The sequence below is a fragment of the Spermophilus citellus genome (genome assembly GCF_964194105.1).
Source record: "Spermophilus citellus genome assembly, chromosome: 1".
Classification (NCBI taxonomy): Eukaryota; Metazoa; Chordata; class Mammalia; order Rodentia; family Sciuridae; genus Spermophilus; species Spermophilus citellus.
Window position 1 is genome coordinate 53,405,304 of NC_138182.1, and position 15,451 is coordinate 53,420,754.

Consider the following 15,451-nt stretch of genomic DNA (forward strand, 5'->3'; position numbering starts at 1 on the left):
TGCCATATATTCAAAAGGGTTGGAATAAGGGCTGGAACTATAGCTCAGTGGCAAAGCATGTATGAGGCACTGGGTTCAATCCTTAACATCCCTTTAAAATAGATAGATAGATAGATAGATAGATAGATAAAATAATTACTTAAAAAGCAAAAGTTTAGAATAAGAGAGCATTTGATTATAGCTTCACTTTTTAAATCACCATGCCATAGAGGGTACTTGGAAGAGAAATGAAGAGACTGGGGACCAATAGGAGGGCCACAGTCAAACAAAGCCCTGTGACAGGTGAGGGTGGAAAGGAAAAGTTGACAAGGAAAGCCTCTGTGGAGCAGAAGGCATGTACTTCCAAGAATCCTGAGTAGGAAGGAGGGCAGAACAAGAGATGGTGCAGAGGAAGCCATCTATAGTCCTGGATGTCACTCAGAACTATGTACGCCAGCTCAATCGAGTTTCCTAGCCTCTTTTAATGTGTAAACTTATCTGTAACACAGAGGAGTAATAGAGCGGGGACATATTGAGGAGTCACTGAGAATATTTGTAGAATGCCTCATCCAGAGTCTCCTCATTCCAAGGTATGAGGTTCCTCCTCTCCCTAAGTTCTCATTACTCTAAGTGTGGTCAGTACATGGACCAGTAGCAGCATCACCTGAAAACACATTATGAATGTAGACTTGTGGGCCCCATCCCAGACCTAAAAATCAGAATCTGCATTTTTACATGATCTCTAAAGATTTCTTTGCTCATTCAAGTTTGAGAAGCATTACCCTATGCAATCCTCCTGGAATGCTCCCCATCTGAGTCCCTCTAGCTTCTCTCTGACTTCTTAGCTTTCACCCCACCCTTTATCTCCCCACTTCTCATCCTTCAAGAAGGTAAGAGACAACATGGAGGGGAAAACTATAGCAGAGACCAGAAGAATGCCCTGAGACTATAATACTGCAACACTAAATTGTTTTTCTTTTGGTAAAACTGTCACTTAAAGATAGTCCTAAAAGGTGAGTTTCATAACTGTTTGAAGAAAAATGGCTTCCAAAGACAAATGCAATCGGCAGTTTTTCCATCATGTTTGTGGGGGGCTGGAACATCCCATTACTTTATTGGCACACTTGCAGTCGAGCTTTTAAAGTGATGTAGAAAAGAAAAATGCAATGCTCTTGTGACAGTACTAATCCAATTTTATATGACAACAATCAGGACTTGTGACGGAGGGGGAAAAAAAAAACCTTTGATTTTGTGGATTAAGGATCAAACTCAGTCCTGAATGTCTTTGCATTTGTCCACTATTTAAATCAAAGCTTTTAGGCTCTTGACATCATGAAGCAGGAACATAGTAAAAGATCAAAGGATGGAGAATTCTCTGCAAGTAAGTGTTCATTTGGCTTCTGCCAACACAGGTATTCTCTGCACAACACTGGAGAGAACACGGAAACTATTAAGCTGGTGAGCAGACAGCAGCAAAACAGACATTCCAAGCACAGAGAAAGCAGCAGGTGATCCTTAAGGCCCATGCGTGAGAATGGGCATTTGTGATGAGAAAATGGAAACTAAAACAAACAGCCCCAGATCAACACCTCAGAAGTTCATTCAACATGGATGCAGGTCTACCCACCTCAGTCCTCAAAAGACTTTTCAAAATCTGCCTGGAAATACCCTCCTGAATCCCTAACCCTGATAAGAGGCAGAAACTGATAGAACATCTCCTCCTGATTTTATTTCGGTATAAATAAGTGAGCGATTGATGAACTAAAAGTACATGAGTTGGTGAATAGTTTATCACATTAAACATAAATTTAGATTCTTAGTGCCAGCCACATTGTGACAAAGAATAAAATATTAGAATGACGACAACCTTAATGATTTCCCAGTTGGTTCTCCTGTAACTTAAAAGCTACATTTTGAATGTCTACAATGTTGTCAATAGTGACAACAATTAATTTCCATTTATTGAATAGTTTCCTTCTGCCAGACACCCTTTTTAAGAAAATGTTACCCTAAGAATAGTAGTTAAATTCCCATCTTATAGATGATGAAACTCAGGCACAGAGAGGTATCTTGTCCAAAGATACACAGCTAATAGAAGGTAAATCTGGTTGTCATATTTATATCTTTCTGAGTCCAAAGTCCTAGCCACTAATTAGTGAATACTACCTCTGCCAAGTCACCCTGCCTTACTGCACCTCAGCTTCCCCATCTGAAAAACAAAACCTTAGCTAGCTGGTCTCCCATGCCTTTCCTTGCCCTAAAAGTCTTTCATTCCCTGTAATCTTAGATAGTCCCATTTGTGTCATGTAGAATAATGGAATGATTAATTTTATGTGTCAACTTGGCTAAGCTACGCTGCCAAGTTGTTTAGTCAGATACTAGGTGAGATGGTATGGTAAAGATATGTTTCAGATGTGATTCATATTTACAATCAGTTGACTTCAAGTAAAGGAGATTACCTTGAAAATGTGGGTGGGCCTCAGTCAGGCAGTAAACAACTTGAAGAGCAAAAACTCAGAGAAAATGGAGAGAAAGTAATTTTTCCTAAGCTCTTGGCTGTGTTTCCAGTATGCTGGCATGAGCTGTCACCGACAATCCCTTTAAATACACATACACACGCCTACATACATACACACACAATACACATACAACCCCCCACACATACATACACACATAGCCCACACATACATACATATTCCCTACACGCATACATACAACACACAAACATCCCCCCTACACACATACATACCCCACACACATACACTCACACACACACACACACATACATACACATGATTAGTTCTATTTCTCTGGAGAAACAGACAGGTACAGCATGGAGGAAGATTATTTATAGATTTTGGATACAGCATTTGAAACCATTTGGCTTATACCAGAGCATTAAATGCAAGCAAAGGTGAATATATTGAAGTGATACCAGACAGAGGGTGAAATAGGAAGCCCCAGTCCCTCCCTCTTCCCACAGAAACACCAGTGCAACAATATGTGATGAACTCCTTCTATGAAAAGTCCAGACATGGGCTAAGAATCTCCTGCATCCCACCCACGCGAGCGCTAAACCAGGAATACGGAAGCAAGTAAGAAATTTGTGGCACACGTTTACTATAGTCCCTCCCTGTTTCACAGTGCTCCACATGGTCAATAGGAAACACCCACATCCTGGCTGGTTCCTGGGCAGGGAAAGAGAAGACTGAGGAATACATCTATTTTCTAGTTTTTGATGGGGTGATAGATGAAGAACTGGCTGGCTTTTGCCTCTTCTGTCTAGGAGCATGGATGAAACCCATGATATTCTAATTGCTTGGGACCCACTAAGAAGAAAAGAGGCAGGTGGTAAGCTGCTACTCCAGAGGCCCATGGAATAACAGAATTATGCCCAAACAGTTCAGCATCCTCTCACTCAGGAAGAAAGAGAAGAGCAGAGTGTACGTCTCGTCTAAAGTTCCAGCTTTTCAGGGGATTGTCACCAGCAGTGGTTTCTGTCTAGCCTGACTCAGGATGCTGATGGGACCAGTGTACTCTAGATGCCTGAGGGCGACTATGAACAAATAAGATCTAGGTGGCTGGCTGTGGTCGGAGGACCCATGCTACAGCAGTCAGACATCAGAGGGAGCAAAATATATGGGTTCCTAAACAAAAATGAAAAGAAACTAGTTAATTCCTCTAATTGAGAATCTACAATGTACAAACAGAGAAGTTACATCTACAGAAAAGATTTGAGAAGACCCCAAAATCTTTAGCCAGAGTTGTTGGTGAAGTTCTTTACATATATGAAACCTGTCCACAAAACTGGGAACAGTTGCTATTTTTCAAATGTGGGATACCAAAATGAAGTTTCAAGGACAATGAAGAAACAGATTGAAATGGTCCACTTAAAGAAACAAAATAAATCTACAGACACCAATCCTAAAAATAAATAAATAAAATAAAATAAAATAAAAACAAGGAGCTATATAAATTTTCTGATGGAAATTCAAAATAGCTAATAAAGATGCTCACTGAGCTCAGACGGCTATAATACTGTAACAGTAGTGCATAAATCACTTTTAATTCTGGTATGAAAGCTAAAAGACAAAAAGTATAAAATAACTATAACTATAAAAATATGTTAATGGAGATATAATTTAAAAAGAAGTAATTTGTGACATCAATAACAAAGTTGAAGGGAGGGAGCAGTAACATTTAGAGTTTTTGTGTGTGATTGAACTTAATTTGTTATCAGTTTAATATAGATTGCTGTAACTGTAAGACATTTTAGATAAACCCTGTGATAGCCACACAGAAAATACCTATGAAAAATGAACATAAGAAAAATGAGAAATAATCAAAACACATCAAAGCAAAAACCGGTAGTAGTAAGTCCTTCCCTATCGACAATTCTTTAAATATAAATGGATTAAACTCCTCAATCAAAAAAGCTAGAGTCACTGAATGAATTTTTAAAAATGATAAACTGTCTACAATAGACTCACTCCAGATGTAAGGACAAAAACGGGGTGAAAGATTACAGATGGAAGAATATTTTGTGCAAATGATTATCAAAAGAAAGCAAGAGTGACAATATTTATATCAGACAAAATACACTTCATGTTTAAATACACTTTACAATCTGTCACAATAGACAAGATGGACATTTTATAATGGTAAAAGAGTCACTCTACTAGCAAGATATAACAATTATGATTATATATGTGCCCAGCATCAAAGCATCTAAATATATAAAATGAACAGGGACAAAAACTAAATAGAGACATAGAGAGCAACCCAATAATAGTAGCAGACTTCAATATTCCATATTCAATAATGAATAGAACATCCAGACAGAAGATGAGTAGGGAAACATAAGACTTAAATAAAAGTACCATAGCCCAAATGAACTTAAAAGACAGACACACAACATTCCACCCAACAGCAGCACAATTCACAGTCTTCTCAAGCACACACAGAACATTCTCCTCAAGAAATCATGTTGGGTCACAGAATATGTCTTAGCAAATCTTAAAATATTAACAGGTACATACATTTTCCCACAATGAAATAAAACTAGGAGTCAATAGTTATTACAAGTGGAAATTTTACAAATATGTGAAAATTAAATAAGACACTCAAATAAGCCACGGTTTGAAGAAAAAATCAAAAGGGGGAATTATAAAATATTTCAAGGCAAATGAAAATATACCAATGCCATGAAAGTAGTTCAAAACAGAAGTTTATAATGATAAGCATCTACACCAAAATAATGAAATATCTCAAATGAACAACCTAACACCACCCCTCAAGGAAACAGAAGGAAGAACAACAAACTAAACACAAAGTTACCAGAGGAAGGAAATAATAAAGATTAGATCCGAAATAAATACAAAAGAGAATAGAAAATAATAAGTTGATATTTTGAAAATACTAACAAAATTGACAAATATTTAGCTAAATCAACAAAAATGGAGAGAAATAACTCAAACCATCAAAACTGAAAGAGGAAACCACAGAACTGAGGCCATAGAAATAAAGATTATAAGAAACTACTATGAACAATTAGATGCCAACAATTCAGATAACTTAGAAAAACGTGGATAAATCCCTAGACACACCAACCTACCAAGACTGAACTATGAAGAAAAAGAAAATACGAACAGATCTATAATAAATAAAGATTGTCACATTCCTCATGACAAGAACACTCAGGGTCACTCCAGGTGAATGAGCTGCAAGAAATAACCACACAAGAGACAGAGAGACCTTTTTCTTTGGGGTCCTGTGACAGCTCCTCTGACCTTAAAGATCCCCAGAAAGAGAGCGTGTATGTGCTGAACCCTTTTATTGAGGAGAAGCCATTCGAATGAGGCAAGGGGGCAGGTTTCAGGGGGTCTAGCTTCATGATGTCTGCTGTCAGCAGGTTGACTGACATCTAGGAAGGCCACACCCAAAGGCAGAGCAAGAGAAGGGGACACACAAAGGGCGTTTCCATGGAACATTCTATTCCAAACAGGGCAAAGGGGTAATATCACAAAGGAACAGGTGAGCGTAGCTCAATCTATGGGGCTACACATCTATGTCTGAAGACGCGTTCTCAAACTTTCAGGACAGGGCAATGTCCAGTCACTACAGTGCCGGTCAGAGCCTCTCCAGCTCAGGGAAGGAGAATGTGAAATCATCAGACTGGCTCCCAACAAAGGAAGTGACTTAGGAATTAAAAACATCTCACCAAAGAAAAGCCCAGTGACAGATAACTTCACTGGTGAGTTTTACCAAATATTTAAAGAAAAAGTAATGCCAATTCTTCTCAAACTCTTCCAAGAAAACTGAAGAATGGCACACCCCAGACTCACTTGATGAGACCAGGATTACCATGATATCAGTGGCAAAAAAAAAAAAAAAAGACACTACTAGGAAAGAAAACTATAGGTCAATGTTTCTAATAAATAGTTGTTTTAGTCAACTTTTTCACTGCTATAACTAAAGATCTGCCCAGAAAAATTGTACAAGAGGAAAAGTTTATTTGAGGGCTCACAGTTTCAGAGGTCTTAGTCCTGAGAAGGCCGGCTCCATTCCTTGGGGCTCGAGGTGAGGCAGAACATCATGGTGGAAGAGTGTGGCAGAGGAAAGCAGCTCACATAATGATCAGGAAGCAGAGAGAGAGAGAGAGAGAGAGAGAGACTCCACTTGCCAGATACAAAATATATATTCCAAAGCCACACCCCAATGTCCCACCTCCTCCATCGACACCCTATCACTTCAGTTACCACTCAGTTAATCCCTATCAGGGAATTAATTTATTGATTGGGTTAAGACTCTCATAACCCAATTATTTCCTCTCTGAACCTTCTTGCATTGTCTCACATATGAGTTTTTTGGGGACACCTCACATCCAAACCATAAAAATAGTGATGCAAAACTCCTCAACAAAATATTAGGAAATGGAATTCAACACAGCTTCAAGCATCATACACCATGACTAACTTGGATCTATCCCTGGAAGGTAAGGATATTTCCACATATCCAAATCAACAAATGTTATATATACAGTTCATGATTTAAAAATCACATCATTATCTCAATAGATGAAGAAATAACATTTGACAAAATTCAACATCCTTTTATGATAAAAATTTTCAACAAACTAGGAATAGAAGGAAATCATCTTAATGTAAGAGGGGCCATACATGACCAGGCCACAACCAATGCCATACTTAATGGTAAAATCTGAATACTTCTCTAAGATCAGGAACAAGGCAAAGATGCCTGTGCTTGCAACTTCTTTTCACTATAGTACTAAAAGCCTAACCAGGTGAGGGAGGCGAGAAAATGAAGCAAAAGGCATCCAACTCAGAAAAGAACATGTAAAATGATCTCTGTTCTCAGATGACATGATCTCATATGAAGAAGACCCTAAAGATTTCACCAAAAAAAAAAAAAAAGAGAGAGAACAAATAAATGAATTCAATAAATTTGCAAGATACAAAATCAACTTATTCAAATCAACTGCACTAATAACGATCAATAGAAAAGGAAGTTAAGAAAACAAAACCATATCTTATTTTAAGAGCATTTAAAAAAATAAAATAATCAAGGAAGGAAAAGACTTAAACACTGAAAACTATCAAACATTGCTGCAAGAAAGTAAAGAAGAAAAAGTAAATGGATAAACATCTATGTTCATGGATTGAAAGATTTAATACTGTTAAAACAGTCATACGATTCAAAGCAATATATAGCTTCAAAGCAATCTCTTTTTTTTTTGCAATCTCTATCAAAATCCCAACAGCATTATTTACAGAAATAGAAACAACAATCTTAAAATTTATGTGAAACCACAAAGGAGCCTGAAGAGCCAAGACAATCTTCAGAAAGAAAGAAATTGCTTAAGGCCTCATGCTTTCTAATTTCAAAACATGTTACAAAGTACAGCAATTAAAATAGAATGATACTACCAGAAAGACAGATATGTAGACCAATGGAGCAGAATAAGGAGCCCAGAAATAAGCCTGTGCAGATTTGGTCAACTGATCTTCAACAAGGGTGCTAAGAGTATACAATGGATAAAGGAATGTCTCTTGGATAAAAGATGCTGAGAAAACAGGATAGCCACACACAAAAGAATAAAAAGGGAGAGAATTGAACAACAGCAGGGGAGGTAGAGAGGGAAGATGGGAGGGGAGGGGAGGGGAGGGGGGATAGTAGGGGATAGGAAAGGTAGCAGAATACAACAGTCACTAATATGGCATTATGTAAAAATGTGAATATGTAACAGATGTGATTCTGCAATCTGTATTTGGGGTGAAAATGGGAGTTCAAAACACAATTTGAGTCAAATGTATGAAAGATGATATATCATGAGCTATGTAATGCTTTAAATAATCAATAAAAAAAAAGAATAAAATTGGACTTTAACTTACACCTTATACAAATTCAACTCAAAACAGATTAAAGATGTAAATATAAGTTCCCAAGCTGCAAAACTCCTGAAAGAAAATGGGAAGGCTTTGAGACACTGCTCTTGGCAATGATTTTTTTGGATGATGCAGGTGATAAAAGCAAAAAAAGAGAAGGGAGACTGCATCAAATGTCTAAAGTACAGCAAAGGAAACAATCACCAGTGAAAAGATAAGATATTGGATGTGAGAAGATATTTACAAACCATATATCTGACAAGGGCTTAGTACACAAGGAACCTGTACAAAACAATAGCAAAAAAAAAAAAAAAAGACCAAAAACATAGGCAAGACCTGAGTAGACATTTCTCCAAAGAGGACATGCAAATGGCCAAGAGTTCTATGAAAAGATGTTCAGCGTCACTAATCATATAGAAAATGCATTGTGTCACAATGAAATATTACTTCACACCTATAAAAATCAAAATATTTTTTTAAAGGAAGATAAATGTTGGTGAAGATTTGAAGAAGTTGGAACACTGAAGCACTCTTGGAAGGAATGCAAAATAGTGTGGCCTCTATGGAAAACAGTACAGAGGTTGGTTCCCCCAAGTTTGAAAACAGAGTTGCCATATGATCCCAAAATCCTACTTTCGAATGTTATCTAAAAGAACTAAAATCAGAATCTAGAAGAAATACATGTGGTCCCGTGTTCATTGTAGTAGTCTTATTTACAATAGCTAAGAGGTAGAAACAATCTAAATCAATCTAAATTCTTACCAATGGAGGAAGGGAAAATGGAGAGTTAGTGTATATGTATGTATGTATATATATGCTAATATATAATATATACTAATATATAATATACTAATATATAATGCAATATTATTCACCCTCAAAAAGGAAGGAGATCTTGTCATATGCCACAACATGGATGAACCTTGAAGACATTGTGCTGAGTGATATAGACCAAACACAGAGGACAAAAAACAAAAAACATGATCCCACATATATGAGATGTGTATGGTAGTCAAATGCACAGAAGCAGAAGGTTGAATGGCAGTTGCCTGGGCCTTGGTGAGTGGGAAATGGGAAATTGCTTTTCAATAAGTGTAAGATTTCAGTTGTGCAAGATCAAAAGTTCAAGAGATCTGCTTAACAGCACTGTACTTACAATTAACAACACTCCATGTACACTTCAAATTTTGTTAAGACAGTAAAATCTCATATTTTGTGCACAAAAAGAAGAAAGTAGATACTGCATGTTAAAATGAAAACTAATAACCAAATTAGTAGAAGGATTTCTAAGTAGAACAATTTTTACTTCTAGACCAATGGCCAGCCACAGTTCAAAACTACTTTTGGTTTTTGTTTTCCAAAGGATATTCCACAATTTTTCGTGGTTTCTTTATTCCTCTCTCTTCAAAGAGAAGTTTCCTAACTCTATCATGAAATATGGCATTTGTTTCTTGTCCTAAGTCTAAATGTTTTATTTGGTACTTTGTCCATGCCCCTAGGAATTTTTTGTATGCCTTTTCTTCTTGTACCATAACATCTTTAAAGTGGCTCTGAGACTATCATGCTATAAACTACTAAAATCCTTAGTATTGTCCAGCTGATTGATGATCCTTAAACTTCTTAATGAAATAACCAGTTCAGTCAACAATGTAGTTATCTCATCAGATTTCATTTTCTCAGCTATCCCTTACCCTTTGTTACCTAGCACTTGACTTTCAAAATGCCTGAATTTAGGTTCAATGTGCCTGTGCATCCACCTATGACTATATATATATATATATTTTTTTTTTAATTAATTAAAATTATGTAAAATTGAAATTTCAGCATCCTCATCATACTAGCCATATTCCTAGTGCTCAATAGCTACTGTGCTGGATGGTGCAGACACAGAACAATTTTATCATTGCAGAAAGATCTTTGGGAAGGCAAATGTTCTAGGTCCTTCTCTTACCCTCCCAAATTCCCACCCCGTATTAGCATGCCAGCAGATCACTTGGCTCTCAGTACATCTTACTTGTCTCATCTGAAAAGTGATATTGACACTTTCTGACTCAAGAAAGAGAAATGACCCAGATTGACATTGAGGTTCTTTCCTAGTTTGAGTCTCATTTCTGTGAATCTACTAAGACTCAACCCTTGGTCAGGAAGATAACTCCATTATAAAGTTTCTCTGAATAAAAAAAAAATTAAATTTGAATTACATCATTCTAGCTCACAGCCTCTTTGCCAAGAATATAACCTACTTAAGTGTAGGAACTGCTTTCCAACTCCACAAATTCCTTATTGGGTCCAATATGGCAGGTGGTACTTAAACCAGATCGGTTTCTTCATACACCAGCAGGTCTCTAAAACACTGTGATGAGAGAACCAGCCTCCCTGAGAAGGGTCACAGCATGCCTATAAGAAGACATCTGGGAAGCAGAACATTTATTTAAAAATGCAAACTGCATAGTCCTGTAAGTAATTAATTGGAGAGCATAAGTTGTATTTGAACTAAAACGGAACCTTTGATTACACTTAATGTCTGTTAGATGATTAATGTATAAAGTGTTCGCTGTTTACTAAACAAAGGATTTGTCTTTTCTTTCCCATCTGAAAAAATCTTGTTTAAAACACTTATTTTCAGAGATGTGATCATTTCTTTGGCACTTACTGGACTGTTAAATTGAATTCATGCTGTCCTTCCACGTTTCCCAGCCTACTCAGGAAGTATGAAAATGGGAACTGATGAGCGAGGCCTGGACATGTTTCCACATCCACTGTGTTAATGTTTATTAATGCAAGTCAGCCTGCACACAGAACTACCACCTGGACCAAGATAGATGGTGAACAGTATACTTTGCTGCTTGGGCAACTTCCCCTCCGCTTATTCTAAAACAGAATAAGTTTCCCGACTTGGGATATTATTCACTTTTATCACAAGCCTTATTGGAATTATCATGTTATGTCAGCAACTATGTAAAAATGCTTGGTATGTGTGAATGACAATAATTCCCAATACAAGGTAACCTTCAAGTGCTCATCTTGGCTTTATGTGTTTTAAGCAGTGAAAATGAATCGGGCAAGGGGTGGTGAGTCTCTCCATCTTTTCGCTAATCTTCCTCATCTTCAAATACTGCCAACTCAACTTTTATGTGTCATTCTTGGCTTCCTGACTCATAAGAACCCAGAAACTTGTTAGCATGTTCAGGAACCCAAGGGTTTTCTCCTGCAACTCACCAACCTCCAGAAGACAAAAAGCAAAATTGTATAAGTACATGCTTTCGTAAGGTTTTGAAATGAGTCCATGGTCTAGAGGAGACTAAGAAGTCTAGAGTCAAATGGATTTGGAATGCAATCAAGTCACCAATGAAGTTACTGCTTCTGTCACTAGTGGGGCCATGAGTGAGCACAGCTTAGTAGCCACAGCTCTGTAAACAAGAAACAGAGGGTGAATGTTTAAGTCAAGACCCTCCTCTCATCCGGGCTTATAATAGTTGGGATGTGATCCATAAACATTGATGATGGACTTTAAGTCCTATGATATTGTGATTTATAATAAAATAGATATATGGTCTTCATACCCATTCTTAACACACACCTCTTAAAATCCTTGTAATTTCCTAAGTGATACAGCCTTGGGAGCATCTTTGGTTGTCTTGGGTCACTGATACACCCCCAGAGCCATGGTGAAAAGAATATCTTTTATCATTAATACCTTGCTCCTTTCAGCCACATCTGTGTTTGTGTTAATTAGGTGGTTTTTCAGAAAACCCCCAGATTGCTGTATAAAACAACTGTGTGAATAGAGAGTTGGAACTTTGGGCTCTCTCTTCTTGCTTCATGGGAGCAAGGGCTGAAGACCTACTTGATTACCAATGGTTACTCACTGAAACCTCCAGAAAACCTCCCCCCTTTAAAAAAAAAATCAAAGAGCTTCTGAGATGGTGAACAAAGGGGGTGCTGGGAGTGTGGCATGATAAGGAGAAGTCATCAAAGCTCCCTGGCCCTTCCTCCATGCCTGTGCATCCCTTCCATTGAGATGTTCCTGAGCTATATCCTTTATAACAAACTGATTAAAGTAAATAAACATTTCCCTGAGTTTTAGCAAATTTTGACATGCAAGGAGGGAGTCATGGGAATTTCTGGTTTATAGCTATTTGGTCAGAATGATAAGTGACAATCTGGGTTTGAAAGTGGCATCTGAACTGGGAGCATTCTTGTGGGAGTCAGCCCTTAACCTGTGGGATCTGATGCTATCTTCAGATAGTGTCAGAATTGAATTAAATTCTAGGACACGAGTCGGTGTCTATATAGAACTAGAAAATTGTTGGATATGGAAAACCCATACGTGTGGTGTCAGAAGTAAGGTAGTGAGACTAACAGTAGAGCAAAAGATATTTTCCTCTGGTTGGTGTAGAGAATAAAGCAGTTTTCCCTTCCTAGGGTGCCAGGGTTGTGAATGTCATCACACCTACTCAAACTAGTTGGACACCTATGTGTCAACCAACTGACAGACTGTTCCATTTAACCTCAATAATTCTCAAAGGTGGGTTTGACTTATCCCATTTTGAGGCCAGAAAACTGAGGCTCAAATTTGCTAATTTGCTAATTGTTCTAGAAAACAAAGCTAATATATTACAGTACCAAAATTAGATCCCAGGTCACTCTGAATCAGAAAGCTTGTTCATTAATATTGCCCAGCTGGGAATATGTTTCCAGATTCTAGGAATGAACCATCAATTCTCCTATCATCCTGCCTAAAACTGAAAAGATGGCACATCTCATGACTCTTCCAGCAGGGCAAAGCAGAGCTAATTTTAGAAGTCTAATGAGAAAGGATTAAGGTACTTCCTGGTAGACAGTCAACACAAGTGGCTCTCATTAGCAACAATGAAAACCAGCTTGTGTGGTCGGCAATGGCAGCAGCCTCCGATTTCTTTTGTGATTCTCAGCTGGGTTGCCCCTTTAAGAAGCTTAGCCCACATAGTCACATTCATAGATCCTCTAAATCAAAACCTTTTTTAAAAAACACCCAGGAGTGATTCCTAACTACCAAGGAGTAAGACATATCCTTTCAGGAAAGAGCATAGAAGAGGTTTCTCTGCAGTGAGTTTCAACTATTCGAGGGAAAGCCATCTAGAAAAGTGATTTTATACAATTTGTGAATTTTATTCAATTCCAGCAAACTTTTACTGACACCTGCTCCATGCAAGAATGGTATAAAATGCTACAGAAGGGGCAGAGAGGTATAGAAGGAGACGGCTGTCCACTAGAGGGTCACAGTTCATTGGTGGAGACAGGTAGAGACAGTCTGGCAGACTAAACACATATCCATTGAAAAACTTGTTTCCAACCAAAGTGCAAGAAGAAAACAGGAGAGAGACACAATGATTCTAATGGTTGTGAAGGGTAGAAATGAGTCTGAGAAGGGCTTGTGGAGGGTGTAGGCTCTCTGGATAAATAAAGTAAGATGTTGATGGGCACTGGCCTTCCAAAAACAGATGCAGAAGAAGTGTGTGAGTCCGGAAAAAGTAATGGCCTAGAAAGGCCAGTAAGTAGTGACAGTAAGAGTCAAGAATATAACAGTAATAAGCCTGGGAAAGTGGGTGAAAGTAAAGTGAGCAGACACATCATCCTCAAACCTATCCTCTAGACCACTGCCACTCAAAGAGTGGTCAAAGAAATAGCAGCCTCAGAAACACCTGGAAACATTTTAGACATGCAGAAGCTCAGGCCCCAGACTAGACTGACTTCATTGGAATGTGATTTTTACAAGGTCCTCAGGTAATTCATGTGTACATTAAGGTTTGGGAAACACTGTTCCAAAGGGAGCCATTGACAGTTTCTATGGCAGAAGAGTACAGTTTTAGACAGTCAACACCTTTATCCACAGTTTTGCCTTCTCCAGTTTCAGTTACCTCAGATCAACTGGGGTATGAAAATGTTAAATGGAAAATTTTAGAAATAAGCAATTCATGAGTTAAATTAAATTTGATATCATTTTGAGTAGCATGACAAAATCTCATGCCATCCCACTCTGTCCTGCCTGGAACACGAATCATCAATCTGTCCAATGTATCCACATAGCATAAGCTACCATCCCCTTAGTTACATGTTGCCCACCTCAATGGGCTATCCCAGTATTATGGTGCTTATATTTTTTAAAAAAACTTAATTTTTAAATTATAAAGTCCTTAATAATTAATGACCCCAAAGCACAAGAGTAGTTATTCTGGCAATTCAGATATACCCAAGAGAAGTGGCATATTATAAGTGAAAAGGAAGGATTAGAGTAAGATATTTTGAAGAGAGAATGACCACATTCACAAAATTTTTATTACTGTATATTGTTATGCTTCTTCTATTTTATTATTAGTTATTGTGATAATCTCTTATAACTTCTAGTTTAAAAATTAAACTTTATTAAATATATATGTATAGGTAAAAACATAGGATACATAGCATTCAGTACTGTCCAGTAGATAGTTTCTACTGGAGGTCTTGGAACATGCCCCTGCAGATAATCTGCTCTGAGCTGCTCTTGAGAAATGCAAATTTGTGAAGTGATGCAGAGGACACACAAGATGGCCATTTGATGGGCAGTAACTCAATGACCAAAATCTTTTATAAAAGTATAAATAGTCTTTTTTTTGGAATGTTGATTATTAAATAATACCCTTGTGGTCATAGCTCCATTGTATTTGACTTTGAGGTAATTAGGATACTAAAATTGTTAGTGCGATTTATTTATGAAATGGGAGAATGAGAAAGTAAAATCAGGTTGCTGGCAAAAATAATGTTTTTTTTTTTTTTGTAATTCACTATCTGAAATCTATGTAACCACGTTGTTTGATTTTTAGGTAGTTCAAATTTTCTAAAACTATCTAAAATCTGGTAGCCCAGGACTCTGTAATCAGAGATAAGATTAATCAGGCAGGCTTAGCACCTCATTCGGGAACAGTCTCTTGCAACTCTTAAAACCTTCCCCACTCCCCAAACACCCATTTTGAGATAGCCAGGATAATTTTCTTCATTTCCTGCCCAGACAGCTGTGGAATGTTGTAATTCATTGCTAGACAGCTGCT